General features: G+C 35.3%; 1 long non-coding RNA gene across 4 annotated transcripts; it reads right to left on the bottom strand.

Moving 5' to 3' along the window:
* Positions 1-9,903: 9,903 nt before the first annotated feature.
* Positions 9,904-20,237, bottom strand: LOC114460362 (uncharacterized). 4 transcript variants are annotated; one of them, XR_003673596.1, is made up of 6 exons: positions 20,173-20,237; positions 17,527-17,647; positions 13,212-13,301; positions 12,677-12,767; positions 11,262-11,424; positions 9,904-10,293 (listed from the first exon to the last, which is right to left on the bottom strand). It is a non-coding gene; the product is annotated as an uncharacterized LOC114460362 (long non-coding RNA). The 4 variants fall into 4 exon arrangements; XR_003673593.1 differs by having other exon boundaries at positions 9,904-11,424; XR_003673594.1 differs by lacking the exon at positions 12,677-12,767 and having other exon boundaries at positions 9,904-11,424.
* Between the last annotated feature and the right edge of the window lie 2,575 nt (positions 20,238-22,812).

Below are 22,812 nucleotides of genomic sequence, written 5' to 3'. Positions count from 1 at the left end.
GGTGTGTAGGTTGGAAGTATGGAACTATACCATAAGAATTTGCAGTTATTTTATTAAAATATTGGTATTTTTTATAAGTTGTATTGGTAAAAAAAAATGGTAAATGGACTTGATTTTATATAGAGCTTTATCACCACTGAAACAGTCTCAAAGCGCTTTATATATCAGCTCATTCACCCAATCACTCTCACATTCACACACCAGTGGGACAGGACTGCCATGCAAGGCACTAGTCGACCACTGGGAGCAACTTAGGACACTTCGACACATAGTCAGGTACTGGGATCGAACCCCCCAACCTCTCGATCAGAAGACGACCCTCAACCACCTGAGCCACAGTCGCCCTAAAGGACAGTTCAATAAATGTCATTATCTTAATGCACAAAAATTCTTGCACTAAAATATAATTTAGACATTTAAATTTGTAGATTATTATTTTACAGGTCCATCCCACTTGAGATGAAACTGCACTTATATGTGGCCCCCTGAGATACAATGATTTTGACACCCCTGGTTTAGATTATACTTTAATTTTTGTGCTGCTTGAAAAGAACAATTAAATGTGAATAAAATTGACAATGATACAAAAAAATAAAGCTTTCTCTTTATTTTGGTCTCTTTGTTGGATTTTTGGGCTGGATGCCTGCAAAACAAAGAGTTATGTCATGACAATAATAATATTTGACTAAAGAATTATAACTAATCAAACAGCCAACATCTAATACATTTTTGTTTTAATAATCATATCAATCTGTAGTTTATCAAAGTTGTCATTCATTGATTGATTGTTTTAATTGGTAAAACAATGTAAATTGAAACATGTATAATTAAAAAGCACAACTTCCAGTGTGATATTGCTTTTATCCAACAGTTCTACCAGCACATTTTATTAGTCAACAGTATTAAGTGACAACACATTATGATTTCTTTATTTAATCATTTATTTGGCTCCTCCAAAACAAATAGGTCGACAACTGGAAGGGAGACGAAGCTGTTGCCAGGCAACACATATACATTTCTTATTAAAAAGCCTGAACTGAGGAGTGGTAACATCTGTAAAAAGTCCCAGTGCTGTTGTCACTCTATATGAGCACTCATGGAATGTCTTTTGTCCAATCAAATTACTTGTTTGGAACTAACTGTAGTTTAATGTACATTTACAATCAAAAAAATGATCGTCAGTTGACAAAATACATGTTTACCACTGCTGTCACCTTCTTTTATAGGATGGGACCAGGGTCATGGTAAATCTGTGGAGAGAGGCAGTCCTGTTCCCAATTCTGCAGCACAGCAGGATCAAAGTGACCCACTTAAAGGGGGTCACTAACCAGTACTGCAATACATGTAAATATTCATTTTTGTTTTAAATAGGATGATTGCTCCTCTTCCCCATGTATATATTCATTCATCTTTCTCCTAACAGCCAGTGATATCTGCAGCACAGGAGGTGGAGGTACTGTCCTGTTTGCCTTCCGAGGAGGGGGAGTACATCCTTCTCCTCGCAAATGGTGACGATGTCGTCGTGGCCACTGACCTGTGGGAGCCTCTGGCTCCCATGTTGTATGATCCCCTCAGGGTCAGCATCGTCCTACAGGGGGGGAGAGTTTCCTCTATTACACCCATTTAAATTAAATCTATGTAAAGTCTTCCTTTCTTGGTCTTAAAATGTTCATGAAACTTATGATTGTTTAAAGAATGTTTATTAAAAAAAGTCCATGTCTTTACTTGGAGTGCAAACACTCATTGCCATGTTATCTGCACAGCTGAACAGGTAGTATCAGCACCAGGAATAAGGTAAATGTAGGTGAAACATTCATTTTATTAAAAACCTCAACCTAAAAATAGTACCCTTTCACTCTACTTAAAAATGAATATTATCAATATCTGGAAAAGATAAAGATTTAATCAATGGAGAGTAGTCAGCTCTTTTTAGATACAGTATTAAATATGTACATACACACATTAAAATATATATATTACAATAGTTTGAAAAAGGTACGAGTTTATGAATTACTTTCTCAGTTACTGCATTAGTTACTTACATATTTAGTTAGTTTATTAGTTACTTATTGAGTTACTTTCATAGTTGCTGCATTGAAATTGATTGAAAAAGTTGGAATTGGTTTAAATTAGTTGAAATTGGTTGAAAAAGTTAAAATTGGTTGAAAAAGTTGAAATTGGTGTAAAAAAGTTTAAATATATTCAAAAAGTAGAAAAAAATTAAATTGTTCGAAAAAAGTTCAAATTTGGATAGAAAATTTTTAAATGGGTTGAAAAAGTTGGAGAAACGATGAAATTAGTGTTAGCGTTAGCATTAACTTGGGGTTACTGTTGCAGCCTAGCTTTACCATTAACATTAGCCTATCTGTAGCATTAGCCTAGCAACAACATTAGTGTAGCATTAACCTAGCATTAGAATTCGTGCAGTATTTACCTAGCATTACCCTTTTGTTGATGTTATCATTAACCTAGCGTTACCATTAGCATTAGCCTTGCAATTGTATTAGTGTAGTATTATCAATAGTCCAGCATTAGCGATAACCATGCGTTTTAATTAGCCTAGCAATCATATTTGCCTAGCATTACCATTAGCCTAGCATTACCATTAGCCTAGCATTAGCATTAGCTTGTTAGCATTAAACTAGCAATCGCACTAGGGTAGCAATAGCACTAACCTAGCATTAACATTCACCTAGAAATAGCAGTAACCTAACAATAGATTAATGTTACCAATTAGGTTGAAAAAGTTGAAATTGGTTGAAAAAGTTAAATAGGTTGAAAAAAGTTGAAATTGGTAGAAAAGGTTGAATATGGTTGAAAAAGTTGAATAAAATTAAAATAGGTTGAAAAAGTGGAAAACAATTGAAACTGTTTGAAAAAAGTTGAATTTATGTGAAAAAGTTAAAATAGGTTGAAAAAGTAACAACCTATTTCCTATGACAATGTAGGCTAGCGTTAGCATTACAATATAATTTACATTAGCATAGCGTTAGCATTAGCGTAACGTTAGCATTAGTTCATAATAAGAAAGAAAAAACCCAACAAAATCCACATGAACAAGCATTTAGCCATCTAACAAAACATGAGCAATTATTTAATATAGCCTCCATACTCTCCCAACAAGATATATCTCATGACACGACAGCGCATCGTTGTTTGTGTTGGAAACACAGAAACACAGAGAAAATGACAACAACTCAGAAAAGCCTCAGTGAGGAGCATTCACAAAGTCAATCCTTCCTTTCTCTGTGAAAAATACCAACAATGTTCTGACCTTACCTTTGCTGAAGCTCTGGTAACTCAGGTGTTGGTCTCTCATCTTTTAAAAGCTGTCGTTTTTCCTCAAAACAAAGTTTCTCTATCGCCTAGCGCTGTCATCCTGCCTGTAGTGTTATCCCTCCCACTAGCTAGAGAACGTAGCAGCAGCGGCCACATGAAATTAATTCACTTATGTACTGTGAACTTACATATAGCATTTAGCATAGCTCGGTTACGTCCAAAGGCAGCGTAGAGCGCTGCCTTTTTACGTAAATGGTTGTCATCTTGGGAACTCATTGCGTATGCGCAAAAACACGCTATGGGAACAGAGGTAGAACAGCCGTGTGCTTTTGGGAGGGGGCGTGCGAGACTGTACAGCCGTACCATGAAATAGCGCCGTTTAGTCATTTGGGCTATGAAATGCACAAAATGCTGACACTGTCAAACTTTGTGCCCATAGCCGAAAACAAACCACATATTCAGACTCAGAAATAAAACGCGTCCGCTGGTGTCACATTTTCCATGAATAAGCACTTTTTATACACTGCGATTTAGTTTTTGGCCTCTAGCGGACTCTACCCATGAGGGATGCACATATTCAGACCTTTCTGCTAATATTTATTACGTGTGGCCCGATCCGAGCATTTCTGGAGTTTTCCTAAGTGTTTCGGTCTTTCACACTGCTCTCTCCCATAGGGTTAGGGTTAATACATGGAGGCGGTGCCTTCCTTCTCACTCGTGGGCGTGGTTCCAGCGCCTCTAACTGACACGCCCCCAGCGTTAGAGAGCAGAGGGAAGTGCTTGTTTTAACATGATTTTGAGACTTAATTTTATATACTTAACGATTTGTTTCATCTTTCAGATTTGGCTCAGTGGTCAATGACACATGTTTCTGTGGTGTGACAAACTCATAACACAAATGTATTTGTGCTTTACATGGACTTTAAGCTGGGGGAGCTTTCAGGCACTGCAGGATTTGAATCCATGATGACATGTTACTAATACTAACATTTGTTATTGAGTACTAATAGAGAAATACCGCACAGGCATGATGAGAACATGCAAATTCTACACAGAGGGGTGTCAACCCCATGCAGGCCTGGCTGTAAAGTAAAAGAGCCTCCTTATTTTATTGTTAATGACATAGAGATGGCCAGTGTATCGTGATTCAACATATATTGAGTTTTCCTTTTTGGCGATATATGTTCATGCAATACATTTTTATTGCACTTTTATGAGATGGAACATTTGTGTACATGAAGTGTACAAGTGTATGTAAAGTTAAAGGAGTGAACAAGGGTTCATTAGCATGTTAGCTCTCTGAAAAGCTTCAAATCTTTCTAAACAGCTTCTGTAACATCTCACAGCTTCTCCATCAGCTGCTCTGCATTTCATTATGAGGTGCATTCACTTTCCCCAGGAGAGTGTGGGAAAATAGAGTCTCTATAGGAAACCCTAACATATGATCCCTGATATCCAGGTTAGAAGAGTGCTTAGATTGATCAGAAAGAGCTGAACTAGTTTGATCTAAAACACTTCTTTATCAAAGTCTCCTCTTTACAGTAGAATATATTCAACCATTAGCAGGAGGCAGAAAATCCCAGGTTGAGTGAAGGCAGCACAGGTGCAGGTGGTTAATTGTTCACCCTCTCCTCTCTGTGTGACCTGACTCACTTTGACTTTCACACGTCATTGAACACTAACTAAACCAGATACACAGACTCATTGTGACCCTGTATTGACTGTGTTTGGGGCCAATCAGCATCACTTCTAGATTGTGGATATCCATCAGATGGTACTATTGATATGTTCAACAGTGATAAACAGTGAATGAAAGCTGCTTAAACTGTTTACTGTCATTAGTGAGGATGCATTGGCATCATCACTATTGTATTCGTCGTACTTTATTATTATATGTTATTATTCTTCCGTCCTCTCAAACTCGTCCCACAGTTTTCAACCAATTTCAACAATTGAGGTATCAAACTTTTCAGAAAATTCTGCGGTCTGGGTATCATTAGATAATCCCAAATTCATCTGTAAACCAAAATTAAATAACCGTTTTTCTTCCTCTCCTTTTCAAACAAAAAACAAAAAAACGTTTTACCGTTTTAATCAAAAAACCATTAAACAAATCCAAATTGGCCCACTTTTTGATTTTCCCGTGTCCTTTTCTCCTTTTCCTTTTTACAATTGAACATTGAAAAACAGCAGTTTCCCTTTTCCATTCTCCTTTCCCCGTTTAGAACTGAAAATAGAAAATCAGCTGTTTCCTTTTTCCGTTCTGAACTCTGAAACAAAAAACGAAGTCACGTGACCGAGGTCACGTGGTCTGGCTTTTTTTTTAAGCCGACATGCGGAAGTGATGGTGTCAGAATAAAAGCATACAGGGACAGAGATTATAAAGCAGGCAAAAACATAATCCTAAATGACCAGCAGAGGTCCCCACGTCCTAACAAACAATATGAGACACCAAATCCCTTCTGAAATATGATTGTATCCATTGCCTCGAGTCCCATTTACCACATCATCTGCTGTCACTACTTATATACAACTGGTACATTGGACACACAACTGGTACAGTGAGACAAAAAAAAAATGAATGGCTTGAGGCGTTTAAAAATAAGTTGCTTTGAGTCTAGTTTTATATTGTATATGTAGTTGTTCATGTTTTTCTTTTTAGCATATTATTAAATCCACATTTTTGTTTTTTTTATTTTGCAAACTGTTAAAAAAAACCTGAGTTGTTATTTAATTATTCATAAATTGATGCAGTGGATATTTATCTGTTTGTAGTACAGCAAATTATAACTTTTGCATTGTTTTTTACTTTGTCTCAATTCTTCAAAAATAATTCCCAGCAGCCAGTGTGGTTTTGAAGTAATTATTATTATTATTTTTACTGTTTCGCTGCCAAATAATGTTATATCAATACTATAGTTTATGTTTATTTAGAGACAGTAGTTACTTTTCAAATCATACACAGAGGTAGATGCAAACCAAGCTTTTCTCCAATTATAGCCCATAAAAATGTAAAAGTTCAGTCAACCCATTACACTGTATGTTTTATTCAATAAACATATTTAGCAGCTTAGTTAAGCAGGTACATGTCTACGACTGCCTCTGATTTTCATTCAGCTTGCTGACCACAGTCAACTGTTATGTACAGTATGTATGCTTAATGACATCATGATAGTTTATTTATTTTGTGTACAGTGACCTAGTCTTACACAGCAACCTGATGAAACCAAGACCAAGTAAATAAAAAATAATACTGTAATAATGATACACATCCAAACCCCTAATTCATATATAAACAATAATACTTTTGTATCAGGAAATAAGTCTTGTAGTATAGAAACATTCAACACAAAAACAAATCGCAGGCAAGGGCTGTTGGTTTCCACATGTCACAGCAAATCACACACACACACACACACACACACACACACACACACACACACACACACACACACACACACACACACACACACACACACACACACAGAAAGAGATTCCTTGCTTTTATAGTTATGATAATTCAAATACTGTTAGGACTGATTATATGAACATAGCAATTTTCAGATCAACATCATCATTATAATTGTGATAAACTAAAGCCACTGAGGGACTGTATAGATGTATAGACTCTAGCCTATTCATTGACGCACTTGCTGGTTTTCTCCTGAGCGTAAGATTGTGAAATAAGACAGTCCAATATGTTCTTTGTTTACAGAATATTTATTTCTCATTCAATAATTGTGTTCATTAATGCCATATGTACAGTATTCAATTAATAGTCCACATATTTCCATTATAAATCTCTATTACTTCATAACGTGGCATACAGCAGTTAAAAAGGTGTAGGGCCTATGTTGTCTCCATAGCAACACACCAAACATCCCGTGAAAGTTTCTACCAATAATGAGTATCACCTTAACCAAAAGGCGACATTTGCTGGTACAAATTGTGTCTTACACTTAATTCTCCAAACCACGCCTCCTACAATGATGCTAAACTACAGCAGGTCAACTGTAGCAACAACCCACAGGAACTAAGGTCACCCAAGATCTCCCAGGAACAGAAATGGTTTGTGACATTTTGTAATGTGTCAAATGTGTTGTGGTGTATGAATTTTGTTGGTATTGAGTTACCAGATCAGGACAGCCAAGATACTTTTTCTGTGTGTGTGTGTGTGTGTGTGTGTGTGTGTGTGTGTGTACTCTGATATTAAGTTAAGTAATTAGACATTTGTATTCCATTCATGAAGTCCAGGAAATGTTGAGTATACATACAATACTTGTCCTCAGCTTGTGCAGTTGTTACATGGACTCACATTATATAAACACTTAACACAGGGAGGAACACAAACAGTAACCATAGTAACCAATACAACAGTCACTGTGGGAGTTAAAGTTAAGTTCTTCATTACACGAGGGGACGACTCTCTTTCTGAAACGTACTCCCTTCTAAATCAGAGTCTAGTTTAATTTAATACAGACAAAGGATAAAGAAGATGTTAGTGGCCAAGTGCAGGTTGTTTATTTTTCAGTGTTTTTCCAACCAAAAGCATTAGAGTCAGCAGAATTTGGAGTATATGAGTTAAGAGGAAATAGTTCTATATGTTGTGAAGAGTGTTTGTTCAACAAACTACTAAAAGAAATGAACACAGTCTTTTAAAATGAATTTTTGGACATGCACATTCATATGCTTTAAACCAATAATCACTGACTTTAAATGGGAAATTAAATTATTGTAACAACTCAGTGAAAGACCTTGGTCAAAGTTTACAGATGTTAAATTGACTGTATGAGTCAAGTCTGTATTAACACAGAAGAGGCTAAAAGGACACTGCAACAGTGTGGCTTTGAATTATAGACAGGATTATTCTGACATTGTTTTCATAAAGAACCTGGAAGTAATGCTCCATGTCATCATGTACATATTGTGTGAGGGGACAACAAGAACACCCTAGTGGTAGGAACAATTCTGACATATTGTACATTTTAAATATATTGACTAACACTTGATTTAAACACTAACAAGGATGAAATTAGACGAATATTTATACATTTTAGAAAGAGTGAACCATGACATCTTTTGAAATCCCACTTCATCTGCTTGACTATTTGTCTCTATTGGTGACAGTAACATTAAAATGTGCTTTTATTGTGGATTATGCCTTGAATGAGAGACAAGTAGCATTTACAGTAAGGGACCTTTGCATGATGTGAATACACACAATAAGTTACTTGCTCAGGTGATGTCTATGTTCCCCTATGCTATAATTACAACTGTTGTCTAAAAAAACAAGCATATATGTTGATTTTAACATTTTAATTTGTAATCATGATTTTAAAACTTGCTAATGTACTATTTTACATAATGTCAGTTACTGAAAATTCAATATTTTAAATGTGCCTGATATTTTTTCTCATTGTTATTGTGGCACTTTTTTTGTTCATAGAAATGTCAAAAGATATAAATACTTTGTAATATAAAGCATTATGTAGTAGTGATGTAACGATTCACTCAACTCCCGATACAATTCGATTCACGATACTGGGTTCACGATACGATTCTTTCACGATTTATTTTACAAAATGGGACTGTATATAAATGACTGAAAAATATTTCTTTATTTTTTTTGGGAAAATACGATACTATTTTTCATTGTCAAAAGAATATCTTCATAAACTATTCAAAACAATGCAATTTAACTAAAAATAAATCTTGAATGAAATAAAGGAATAATACAAATGAAGAAGAAGCTTATTATTTAAATTCTGGTTCTATAATAAACAATACAAAACTGCATAATAGTTATTTTTCTTTTTAAAAGTGCAACTGAAAATGTATTTTGTGCCTTAACAATTGGACTTAAAAAAAAAAAAAAAAACAGTCATTTCACTGTATTTAGGTCAGATATTTGTTTGAACCAGCAGAGGGCGCTGGTAACCCAGTGGTCGGTTGGCATGCAGATATCTTGCAGAGAAGAAGAGATGCTATGCTAGCAGACAGAGCTAATAGAAAAACGTGACTTTTACAGATATTCACGTAGTATTACAGATATTCTTTCGGTGCTAAAGGGGTAAGAAATCATTTATGAATATGTTTAAGAGTAGAAGGCAGCCAGCAGATTTCGCTCGCCGCCAACACTTCTGGGTAGCGTCCTCTGCTGTTTAAAAAAAGTACTGCGATTCAATTTTCACAGAATCGATGTGAACCGTAATACCTATGAATCGATTTTTAACTGCCTTACGATTAATCGTTACATCACTATTATGTAGTGACAAAAGGAAAGGTGACATTCAAATGTTACTCTAGAGCTCAGAAAGGATTCAGTGCTAAACTAACCCTGTGTTCTCCAAATGTGTGCTATTAACCTCACAGCTGCCCCAGTTAACATACTTTAAGTATAAAAAAAATCATATTTCACCAAGGCCAGAGAGATCAGGGGGATAGCAGCCTTTGATACTGTTAGTAAAGTAGTCACTGTCAATAACAACTTTACATTTTTCGACACATTGAAAAGCAATGAAACTGTGGAAATCAAATAAGCCATAATTTAAAAAAAAAACAGCAGTAAATCTAACTTAACATCTACTATTTCATATTTCTGTACTGCACATTATGTCGTCTACTTTACCTCAACACAATTTATAGCCTAAAGCAAGAAACACATTTTAATCAGAAGTATTTATTTACATGTAAAACAATACATGCAGCATAAAAGCCAATCAAACTAACATATACTGTATACTTAGAAAGATAAATGTTTGTTTATTACAACAAAACATAAAACTACTTTTAATAAAGGAAGAAAATTCACCCCCTTTAACATAAAAAAAAAGACTAAGGAAATCCTTCTAAATGTTAATGACATCCTCCATCCCAGTCATTCTGACCAGTGAGTCATTGAATGCAGGGTCTCTGCATAGGGTATCTGGGTTCATTAATACCATTCTGCACACATACTTCACAGCCAATAATGCTGCAGCAGCACGGCATTGCCACATACATAGTCCATAACATCTGCAAAAGTCACAGTAATTGTAGATCAGAACAACAGCTTGATCAGTTTCATCATACAAAATGTAGAAATAGTAGAGCACAGATACAGACATTAGACATGTTTTAACCATAAATGGTACAAGTATTTGTGAGAAAAAAATCAAACACATATTGTACATATTAATGTGGGCCATGAGTTTGATTCTTTGGGTTTTGAACCTCAGAAGAATCAGAACCTATCCAATGTCAGCTAGGATTGGCCCCCGCAACCCTTAAGCCTTCAAAAATGAGTGGGGTATAGCTCATGGAAGGATGGATTACCAACATAATGTATTATCATCTGAACATGTGTGAGCGTTCCATCTCAAGCCAACCAATAAACAATATAGCTTTTATTCCTTCAGGATTTATTAATGTGAAGACTGGAAGCAGTAAAGGACGAACAAACTAAACCATTTAAAAAAGCTGCAATGGCTACATTTCCTTTTAGTGCTATTTTAACATCTTAATGGTCTTGGTCCTGCATATTTAGTAGATTTGATTTTAAGCTATGAATTCTTTAGAACACTTGGGTCTGTAGTAATGACTGTTTAAGTAGCCTAAACCAAAATCACATGGTGATGGATCCTTTTAAATAAAATGATAGTGTACATCTCTTATACTTCATTTTCATCATTTGGGGGGAGGGGGTTCTTCTGAGAAGCACTGTGGTTTACAATTTTTAAAATGATGAAATGTGCTATACAAATAAATCCTTTCTTGTTTTTCACTGATTGAAAGACTTTAAAGCTTCAATTTTCTGTTTATGGCTTGGCAAGGGGCAGCATTAAATGCTCACTAGTATTTAGGACACCTATGAGAAATATATTGTTTGGCATGAGAAGAAATGCATGTAGCACACATTATGTGCATGAAGACAGGTTTTATTTTTCAAACTTTGTTAAAGTATTTAAGGAAATGGTATTAATACAAACAAGTATTTTACTAACCTCTGCATATAACACACTGGAATGTGGCTTTGACAGAGGCAGTTTGTGCCTCTGTCAAAGCCACAGTGGATACTTTATCTCTGGCATACTGGCCCAGGTCTTTCGGAGTCTGGCTAATAGCTGGAGTTCTTCAATCTTCCCCTTAGTGTCATCATCAAAGAGACTGTGGGAATAAAATTCTTTGTGAAAAAAGTGATTAAACATTGCGTTCCTCAGGCAAAGAAGCTTTAGTCCTCAAAGGAAGCAGCCCAAGTTCCATTCTAACCTTCAGCTCTTTCTACAGCATGTCATTTCCTGCTTTCCTGCTCTCTCCATCGTCTTATTCTTCTCTAAAAAGCGTGGAGTGCGACCAAGACTGACTTTATCTGTTAATTTTCCACCGTCTCTCTCTTTCTCTCTCAAGTATCCCCTGTAGTGCCATTACAGGCACCAAACATTTACATTTTCTGGGAACCAATACTCTTAGCAATAACATCCAAGGTCCTTGATAACATCCGATTGAAACGTTATTTCACCATGAACTCTCTGTGGCAGCAGAAATATGAAGAGTTGCTCTGCGGTGGCAGCCTCTAGGCTTGGTGTCTTGGAGGCGTCTGGGGGGCTGCTTGGCCGTGGCCTGGGCTCCCTGGCCCCCGCTCTTTGTTATTCTGGCTGCGTCGAGTCCGGGGCAGGCCTTGGGTTTGCAGTGGTGGTTGCACATACATTGGTCTACGATGCACTGACATGTCTTAGACTGTAGATAAAACTGGGCTTAACTTTAGACACGTTGATCCTAAATACCTGTTTTAGGTTTTACCACTCACTCCCTAAAATAAATACCTTTTTATTGATCTATTGATGTTATAACAAAATTATATTTATCGTTCCAAGCAGCTTTTGCAGCTTTATGGTCTTGTTTAAATTCACTATGGCCACAAGAGGGTGGCCTGCACACTTTGATCCATATTGCATCTTAAAATACATACATTTGATGTTTAGCATGGATCGAGCATTTTTATTTGTGCATGTATGAAAATATATATGTATATACTGTATATATATATATATATGAGATGAGCAGAAGGTAACGTTACGTCGTAATCACGAAAGACTACGTAGCACGAGATTTTACAATAGATTTCCTGTCTGATTGCTAGTTACTAGATATTTTGTCATCTGTTTTACAGGTAGGAATGTTTGTGATATTGTCCCAAAACACAAGTGAATGTGTAGTCATCTGTCTATTTTCATTCCAAGAGGGGAAATATACGTATTGTGACATTTTGTAGTGAGAGTTTACATTTTTGACTCTTTGCTAAGCATTCAAACACACATTTACAATGAAAAACAGCGTGTAAACATAGAATATTATCCTAAAAACTGGCTTTGAGCCTTTATTTATTTAGATTTTTTTCCATAACTAAATAAAGTCTCACTGGTCTCGGTGCATTCTGATGGTGAGCATTTCTTGGTCTTGGATCGTGTGAACTTAAACACAGCATTAGTTTCTTCAAATGTTTTCACCTGCTGTAAACATGATGGACAATATCAGGAAAGAAAAAAAAAAAAGCTTGTAGAGAAAATGCATGATATGTGTAATAAAGTTTCAATGATAGCGACACAAACATCACAAGTTTATTTATTCTTTGAACAGTAGAATTTGATTTAGCATTAATATTAACAGAATATGCCACATAATGAACACATTTTACAGATAATGTATTTGTCTAAATTGTCTTTAACTCTGTGTTAATATACTGAAGCAAATATATATTTATATTTCTTCTTCTGTATGTGAGAAATTGAACTCATCGCTTTCTCCAAGGCTACAGGCTTCACACAAGGCTTCGTCATTCCCAAAGCTACAATGAAATAGACAGTTAACGACTACTTCCAGATTGTGAAAATGAAATAAAATTGTCCGCATCATACAGCGAGGCGGTAGTTGTAAGTTTGTCAAATATATAATACCTTTTTGCAGCAAATTACAGCCTTCCTTGTTGTAGACGTCTTTCACTAAATTGCCAAGGGTTGCAGACACTCGTTGGATTGCCATAGTGACTATAACGAAAATAAAAAAAAAAGCACAACAAATACATAAGTAAAAACTAGCAATACATGTTATTTAATAAAGTTTGCAGCAGCCAGGAACACTCAAACATGAGTTGTAGAGTAAACTCATGTCCTGATGTAATTTATGCAAATTTGTAGGAATTTACTTTGGGTTTCAACATTAAAACATGATGAAATGCACATATTTAAACAAGAACATTTTAAAAAATAGAATAAATATTAAAAACAGGTCATGTAGAACAACATAAATATTATTTTCTTACTTTATTCAGAAATATCACTGAATTTGCAAGTAAATGTAAAATATTACAATGCAAATATTATTTACTTCAAACTAATCAGCTAAACCTCACTTCATTCAGTTAAAGTGCATGGTGCCAAGTTTAGTAATTATGATTTGAAAGCTTACTTGAATATGATTTGAGTTTATTTGAACCTGATTTGAGACCCGGTTCCCACAGGTGTGTGTGTGTCCGTGGAGCAAATATCTCTGAGACAGATAGAGCTGAGTGTTAAACAATAACAATAACAGAGTACATATGGCAGTACAGTGCAGTATCGCTGACTGAGCCACGTCCTTTTATCTAATGGGCGTAGACTACGTCACTTCCTTCACTCAAAATCCTGACGTCAGAGCTGCTGGGACTTGATATTTGATTGTAAACCGACCATATGACGATTGTTAAATATTTTAATAGTACACATTTTAATATGTTTTGTTGTGTTTTATTTGTTAATTAAAACTACAAAAAAGAAAAGAAAAAAATGGATAAAAACACAATACACAACATTGACAATCAAAAACCAAACAGAAAATAAGATCAAGACCAAAATAAATCGTAATTCACTCAAAACATACATTTTTTTGCGTTTTTTACGTGTATCGGCATCGGCCGATGTGGGCTGCTGCGTTCACCAATGCCCATTATTTACAGAAAGCAGAAATATTTTTTACTTGTTATTGTTCTACATCACCTGTTTTTAATATTTGTTAAATATATATTTTTTTTTTACTTGTTCTACCTCACCTTTGTTAATGTCTAATGTTCTTTTTTTGAGAAAATTGAGACTCGTACCATTTGTTATCATCATTGTGTAATTTTTATGATGTAAATTGAGGGAGCAAAAGTAGTACCGGCTCCAAATATTGGCTCAAGAATATCGGCAGTCCGTATCGGTCATTGGCTAAGGTCGATCGAAAAAAAATTGGTATTGGCACCATTGGCCCTAAAAAATCTATATCGTTTCATCTTTAGTTAATAGTGTCAGGCTTTTCTTTGCTTTGCAAGGGTGTAAAAAAAAAAAGAGATTTAGAGATATATCGTGATATTTCATCGAGTGATTATCATATCGTTCGGCAAAAAAAAAATGTCCAAATAAATTTTTTCAATTATGTTTATGCATAGCATGTAAACGCCCAATCACTAGGTGTCAGTAAACCTCATTATATCGGAAGTAAAAAAATAATAAAAAAATTATATTGGGACATCTCTACTTTTATGGATATATATGGTTACTTTTTTTTTTTTTTTAATTTAAGAACTTAGAATCATAATGTTTTTTTGTTTTTTTGAAGAATGTAATATGTAATATGAATTACAGTTAGTTACCATTTACTTGTTTTTGCAAGTTTCAAAAAAATAAATAAAAAAATAAATTGGATTCCATACCATTTTGTTCTTGAAAAGGTGAAATTTGTTATTATTGATATCGTGATTTATCATGATGTTTTGTCATGTCTAGTATGGGGATATATCAGGATATGAGTTTTTAAAAATAATAAATTGAAAGAAATACAATGAATTACTATTTTCATATATTGTATCGTGACGTTTAAATAGTGAATCTTTTTTATCGTCAGATGCACGCCCCTATTTGTAGGTATTTGACTCCACCATCCAAAAAACAGTGCGTTTCTTCAGATAAATACCCTCATCCACAGAAAGACACATAAAAGGTCATTTTGTCCACTTTGGTGGTTGAAGTTGTTTTAAAATGTTTCCTGCTGTGCAACACATACGGTATTTGTTCTTCCTCAACATGTTTCTCTTTCCAAAGCGTCTAAACTTATCAATGCAGCTGTGAAACTAAAAAAAAAAAGGCTTTTCTGTTTTTGGTTTGCATGTTTATTCCTGTTTGAATATTATTTTTTAAATTCCATTCATGTTTAACTGTAGGACTGGATCAACCACATCAAAGCCAGCTCCAAACTGGTGGCTTTTAATGCTGAGCAGACAAATAAGCTTTTAAAAGTGTCTTACACTGATTTTAACCCACAGCAATATAATTTAATTTATTATCAAACTTGGTTCATTCAGATAACATCATATTTAATATCAGAGACAAAGATAAATGAATAAGATAAATTATATAAAATAATTACTTTTGTAGAATTTTTACTGTTACTTTTTATATTTAAAACTAGATCAAATAAAGTAAGAACAACTTGAATATATATTTAATTAAATAGCCAAAAACTATTATTATTTATATACTATTTCTCATTTTTGACACATGCAGACTACTGAGGCTTTTTACTCAAGTGTTGCATTAGTCTGTATGATAAACATGAATCATTTATCAGAAATAAAGGGTAATATGTTATCATTAAAGGGGGAAAGAAATATTAGCCTCAACATTAGGGCTGAACAATTTTGGAAAATAATCTAATTGCGATTTTTTTTTCCCTCAATATTGTGATTTAATATGAGATTATTCTTTCAAAGGCCTCTTGTCATGTATTTTTCAATGAACACAAGCAATAAATTAATCTGTTTCATAATAAACTATTTCAGATTTATTTAAACTTAAAATAAATATTAAATATACATTTTAAAGCACAGATTACAACAATAAAGCAAACAAATCTGTGGCTTTACCTCTTCAACACATCTAACTAACTTCACGTGTCATGAAACATGTAAACAGACTGTACTTCTTAAACACTCTGAACTTAACAGGACAAGAAAAAATTATTCAGCCTTTGCGATTAGAAAATCGCGTTTTATGATATCACGATAATATCGCAAATGCAATGAATCGTTCAGCCCTACTAAACATGCATTTTGTTTTAAACCAGATGTGAACAATTGTATTGTGTGTGTAAGTGGGTCTGACATCAGTCCGACCCAGTTCAGACGGACAATGGTCGCTCACCCAGGTTTCCTGTCATTCTGGTAACTTTTTAAAATTCTTAGAGAACTCTGTAAAGAAAGAATATTAACACTAGAAAGTCCTGGTAAATCTCTTTGTTTTCCTCCTGTTTGTCAGATTTAGTGACTGATATGGACTTTTCCCCTTTTGATGAACGTCTCCTAGCAACATGCTCTGCAGATGAAACACTGAGTCGCTTCCCTCAAGATTTGTTCATTTATTGATTTTTATCCTACACTTTTCTTTGAAAACACAACCAAGTGTTAGCATTTAGATTTTTCAACGGCTTCTTGTGGGAATTTTGTGTCCTGACTGACAGGAATGTGCTGATTTTAGATTTCAGCTCAGCAGTTTGGTTTCATCATTGAGCTTATGTAAACTTCACATCCCACCATCTACGAAGTCTTCACACTACCATAGGGTATTGTTTTATTAAAACAGTGGTTCCCAGCCTTTTTTGGGTCGTGACCTCATTTTCATATGAGTCTCTGGTGACCCGAAAGACTTTTTTTCCTTTCTAGAATTCGTTTTCCATCATGTTTGTTGCAAATACAGAGCAGTCAGGATTGGTGACACGTTTTACCAGCTCAGATTTAATTTTTTTAAAACTGCATTTAATTTTAATAATAATAATATTTATAATGCCCTGCAATTCTGAAATAGGACAAAGTGGGTCTGAAAATGGATGGATGCATGGATAGATTCATATTTATTGATAGAATAGTTGTTTAAGATTGTTTTGTTTTATATTCAAAAACAATAATAATTAATTAATGTTCAAAATGTGTGTTTTAATCAGTAATTATTTTATTTTTATCAATTACTAGACATTTCAGGTGACCCCATTTAAAATCCAGGGTCCTGACCCCAATGTTGTAAAGCACTGATGTAAAAAAAATAAAATAATGTGGCTTCAACATTTAAAAACAGATTGAATACAATCTGTTAATGCCTTTATAATAATGACACTTTAAGAACACCACTTTTCTCCTTTTGTGTGTGTATTCAGGTGAAGCTGTGGTGTTTATGTGATCATGACCAGGAGCAGTCCAGACCTCACCCTGCATCCAGGACTTGGCAGGCTGGAGCTGCTGCTCTTCCATCCCACCTCCTCAGGCGTGTTGGCTGTAGGCACCACCAGATCTCCTCTGATATGGGACGTGAGCTCCCAGGATGCACCGCTGTAACAATCGTAGTCTGTGTTAGTGTCTTATGTTGAACTTGTCTCAGCTTGTCTGTTAAGTTTTCATTTCAGACTGTCCTGTTGTTGGTCGTAGGCTGCTTTTAGTTTGTTGGAGACTGTCTGACACTGTTTTTACAGCCCTGTGGCTCTGTCTAAATGCTGGAGCAGCACAGGTAACCCTTATGTTTGCAGTCCTGGTCCTAGTCTCCCTAGACGGAGACCCCCCTCACACTTCTTCCCCCTACCATGAGCCCACCCTGGCTGCTGCTGATCCAGCACCCCATGCTCTCATTAGCATTAATAAGGTGTTATGAAGGCTGTCATTAAGTGTCGTTCACTAAATTATGACACCTTTGGAGTAGGGCTGCTCAATTATTTGAAATTCGATTACAATTTTGATTATTACACCCAACAATTACAAAAATAACATAATCGAAAAAAGCAATTATTAAAAAAAAAAAACTCTCTCGATGGTCCATCCATTTTCTGACCCACTTTTTTCAGGGTCACGGGGTCAATAATTATAATTGTAATTGATAATTAATTACAGTTATGGTGTAAATATCATTAATTGTAATTGAAAAATAATATGTTGCTGTTGTAATCATAATTGAATTGGAATTGACTTCAGAAAATTTACTTTCTAATTGTAATTCTATAAAAAATGTAAGTCATAATTTAATTAAACACAAAACTGGGGAATAATGTTACAGATCCATGGCTTACACATACTGTATGTAGTTAATAATTATCCAAATATGTTTAATATTAGGTTTTCCCGCTACCTGTGAGTGAGTCTTCACACCATACAGGTGGTAATGGTTAGACGGGTTAGGATATACAGTAATAACATTAAGAGTTTATAGTTAAATTCCAACTCTTGTCCTAAGTTTACATAAGATTTTCTAATCAATGAACTAAAATGTAAATGTAATGATGCTAAAACAACACCATACAGACACATACAAAATAACAGGCCTGTAACTTTACCACTTTGTGATTCATTGTAATTGAACTTTACTAATTGAGAATCATAATTGACTTTCAGGGGATACAAAAACAATCATAATTTAATTGTAACCGTAAAAAATGCTGGTCACTGAATCATAATTGAGTTATGATTGAACATGGATAATCTGAAGTGTAAATTGGTCATTTTAAAATGTAATGGCCACAATTATCTGTGACATGTGTAGTTACAGAATGTGTCCACTAGATGTTGCTAGTGAGTCCATATTTAGTGAAGAAAGGATCTTACCGACCTCTCGTGTCCTTTTACTATTTAAAAGGAGTAAAACAACAACTCATAACAGGGTTGAGATCATATTAGCTTTGAATCAGGAATTGATGATAACCTGAGTTTGATAAGAAAACACTTTGAAAGCCTGAGAGCAAATATGATCTTTTTATAAAGTGAGTCTTGATAGAACACATTTTACTGTTGGCCTGACAAACAATAACAGATATTCTTCTTTAGCTCCTCCCTCCGTGTATAGACACAACAATACAAAAATGCACAAATATTGTAAAAGATCTGACAACCTTTTGGTTTTAAAGACGACACTTTGTTGAGTCATGGTAATTAAACAGAGGTGAAAGTAATGGATTACAAGTACTCGCGTTACTGTAAATGAGTTACATTTATGGGTACGTTTACTTTTATGAGTATATTTCTAAATCAGTAATTCCTTACATTTCTTCACCAACCGTTACCGAGTAAATTATGATTTTTTTTGTTTTAAAATGATCAACGATATAGTGAAACTACAAAAAATGAAATGAACAGGCAACAATTAAATCGACCAACCAGATTAAACGTAATGTATGTCGTCAAAACAGTGTTGAATATTTGTTATTTTCACACTTTTATTACTTATAAATGTAGTTATACATAAAGCCTGTGAATAGTTTTTGCTTTGAATTGAATTCATTCATAGGTGTTATTTTGTTTTAAAAAAGAATTGTACATTGTGACAAAGCTTTATTTTATACAGACGCCTTTGTTCTAATTGTGCAAGATTTAGTCTCTTCTTTTTTATGTTTATACATGTGATGTTTACTGTATGCAAGTGGAATGAATTGAGCTACTTTTTATTTGTATTTCAGTGCTTCATGTATGACTTACTTGAATACAATTTTAATCAAGTAACAGTACTTCTACTTGAATAGCTTATGTAACCCAATTTATCGATGATAAAAGTTATTACAGTGTAATATCAAGTTGGACTAGTTATCAGCAAACCCAGATTGGTTAGGAGCTCTATGGATGAGCAGCAATAATGAGTCAAACAAGGAATAACTGTTGAGTAGCAACTCATGTATTATTACAATGATTCAGATACCAAAACAAAAATAAAAGTGTGCACACTAAACAAACAAAAATAAGAATTTTCCATTGGGCCTTAAAAAATGAAAATAGTTGCAGGTGCAGCTGTTCTTAAAGTTTCTTTGAAGGGTGATGTGTATATACTGTATGTGTGAGTGTGTACGTGTAGGTGTCTTCTCTTCCAGGTTCCTACTCACCATCAGTTTACAACCAGGATCTCTTCCTGGTCCTTGGACTTTCTCGTTCACTCAAAAAACCTGACCTAAAAATAAGGTCATATCTATTAAACTCAACTCTGATGCATCATTAAAGTGTAAATGTCAAAAATGCATCAGACTCCACACATAAATCTACAATTATATAACATAATAAATCTTCAGGTTTTGTTGTACAACATTCAATTACTCAAATCTAACTGCTTATGTGAACAGCATTCCAGTAATAATTATGTTAAGTAACCATTTACATTCAAAATATCATAACCATATCAAAATCAGAATAACATATATACATAAAACAGTATAAAAATGTAGTTCAGAGGTATTAAAGTAGTATACTTAATTTCTCCCACACTATAGGCCTACTAGTGTGAGAGGAACCACACCACACTCACCCTTTAACATACTTAAACTCACAGTTGAGCTAAAATAAAGTCATTCAACACTTTGCATTTATAAAATATAATTTCACTCTAAAATACTTTTTATAACTTTAACACTTTTTAATATATATATACATCAGCATACAATAATAAACTCAGTATATACATGTGTAAAACACGGCATCATTATTTATCTCAGTTCATCCTAAAGATTTTTATAGAGCTACTACTTCCTTTTAGCAACAGAACAACAGAAAAATAGCACCAGAGCAGCCACAGAGCCATGTTTCTCACCGTTAATCTGTCTTTATAACACGTTGTCATAACGACTGCTGCAGGGACGGCACGTGGCTTTAGCCTGTGAGATACAGAGCTAGTATGGCCGTTAATGCTAAGTAACAGCTAGCTCTCTTTAATGCTAAGTATCAGCTAGTTCTCTTTAATGCTAAGTATCAGCTAGCTCTCTTTAATGTTAAGTATCAGCTAGCTCTCTTTAATGCTAAGTATCAGCTAGCTCTCTTTAATGCTAAGTATCAGCTAGTTCTCTTTAATGCTAAGTATCAGCTAGCTCTCTTTAATGCTAAGTATCAGCTTGTTCTCTTTAATGCTAAGTATCAGCTAGCTCTCTTTAATGCTAAGTATCAGCTAGCTTCCAGTAGGTAAGTGCACTGACTCTCTCTCCGTTTAACTCACATATTTTCTCCTCTTTCCGTCTTTTTTTCCTCCGCTGCGTAGCTGCTAAACTCTGGCGTCCGAGTGTAACGGATGTGATCGTGTGTGGATAGGGCATCAAGAAGGACAACACAGCTCACTGTTCTCCAACATTTATTCCTGTAGATAGAGATTAATAAACAAATTAATCTCCTTCTGATCCTTATCTGTGCACTCTGCTCCCTCACCAATGCAGGCTGCACTGTGAGAGGAATGCGGAAGGGGTTACGTAAACCCAGGTAGAGCTACGGAAGCCCAGGTAGTTCAAACAAGGCAGAGTGCAGAAAGGCAAATCCACAGGCGAAGCAATAAAATCATCACAAATAAAAATGACTCATTGAGATAAAATTCACAAACAAATAACTAACCTCAATAAACATGAGTTGAACATAATAATAATAATAAATACATTTTTAACCCTGTTACACCCACCCCCACTGAATTTTAGCGAACATGAGTACCAACTATACAGTGCACACCATACGAAACAGCACAAAATCACAAATCACCAGGAGTCAATATCAAGAAACCAAACAACAAAGTGTATCCCATAAGGATGAAGTGGTATGAGAGCAGCGCTTACCCCTCAATCCAACAACTATCAACAGGGTGCCTTGTACACCCCACAAGACCCCAACACATATTGCAGTACAGGCCCATGACGCAATACAAAAAAAAACAGTTAAACATCACATCAGAACAAAAAAATTCACACCCAAATGGGCACAGGCTAACCGATTAAAATATTAGTCAGTAAAAGCCCGGAACACAGATTTGCAAACAGCTTTAACATTGAACCTGTCCTGAACAACATCCTGCCTAGACATGGTTTGTATGAGCCTGTCCACAGGTTTGACTAATCGACCAAATCTCGACCTGAGTTGCGTTTGTGCATCAGAACGGCCACAGTGCATGGGACGAGTGTCTGAGGCATTGTCTGTCCGTGTCACAGTATCGAGAGCAGGGTCTGGCTGCTCCACACTTGTCAGGACGTCTGCAGTAGTCACAGAGACAGAGTCACAAGTCACTGACCTATCCGTCGTGTAGTCCTCAGGTGGAACTGAGTAGGTCTGGGGGTCAGAGTTCATGGTTGCTAAGTCAGTAACATCTCTTCCTGACAGACTTGGTGCAGACAGCTGTGTGATCCATTCAATGGTTCTCTTCTCAGAGTCCACAGGCTCTGGACCACTCAAAGGGCTCTGCATTTCCACAGCAGTCACAGGCGTGTTCCCAACAAACCCACCCTCGATGTTCTGACTAGCTCCATTAAGAGTCCCATTCTCTCTCTCATACAAGACCCTTCCATCCGCTCCGATGTCATCAGTTTCCAGGGCTGACGATCCAGTATCAGACATGGAAGAGGCTCGGTCAGACATCTCACTTGTGGCCTCCACAGGGAGGAAATTCGCCAGCATCAGCAGGTTCCTGTGGACCACCTTCTCCTGTCCAGTGACTGTGTCGTGAATCCTGTACGTGTGCGTCTCTGGGTTAATATCCATCACAGTGTAAATGGTTGATTCCCACC

Source organism: Gouania willdenowi, unplaced genomic scaffold, assembly GCF_900634775.1.
Source record: "Gouania willdenowi unplaced genomic scaffold, fGouWil2.1 scaffold_433_arrow_ctg1, whole genome shotgun sequence".
In the NCBI taxonomy this organism is placed as follows: domain Eukaryota; kingdom Metazoa; phylum Chordata; class Actinopteri; order Blenniiformes; family Gobiesocidae; genus Gouania; species Gouania willdenowi.
Note: the sequence above shows the minus strand (reverse complement) of the source record. Positions and strands in the feature narration are given on the sequence as shown.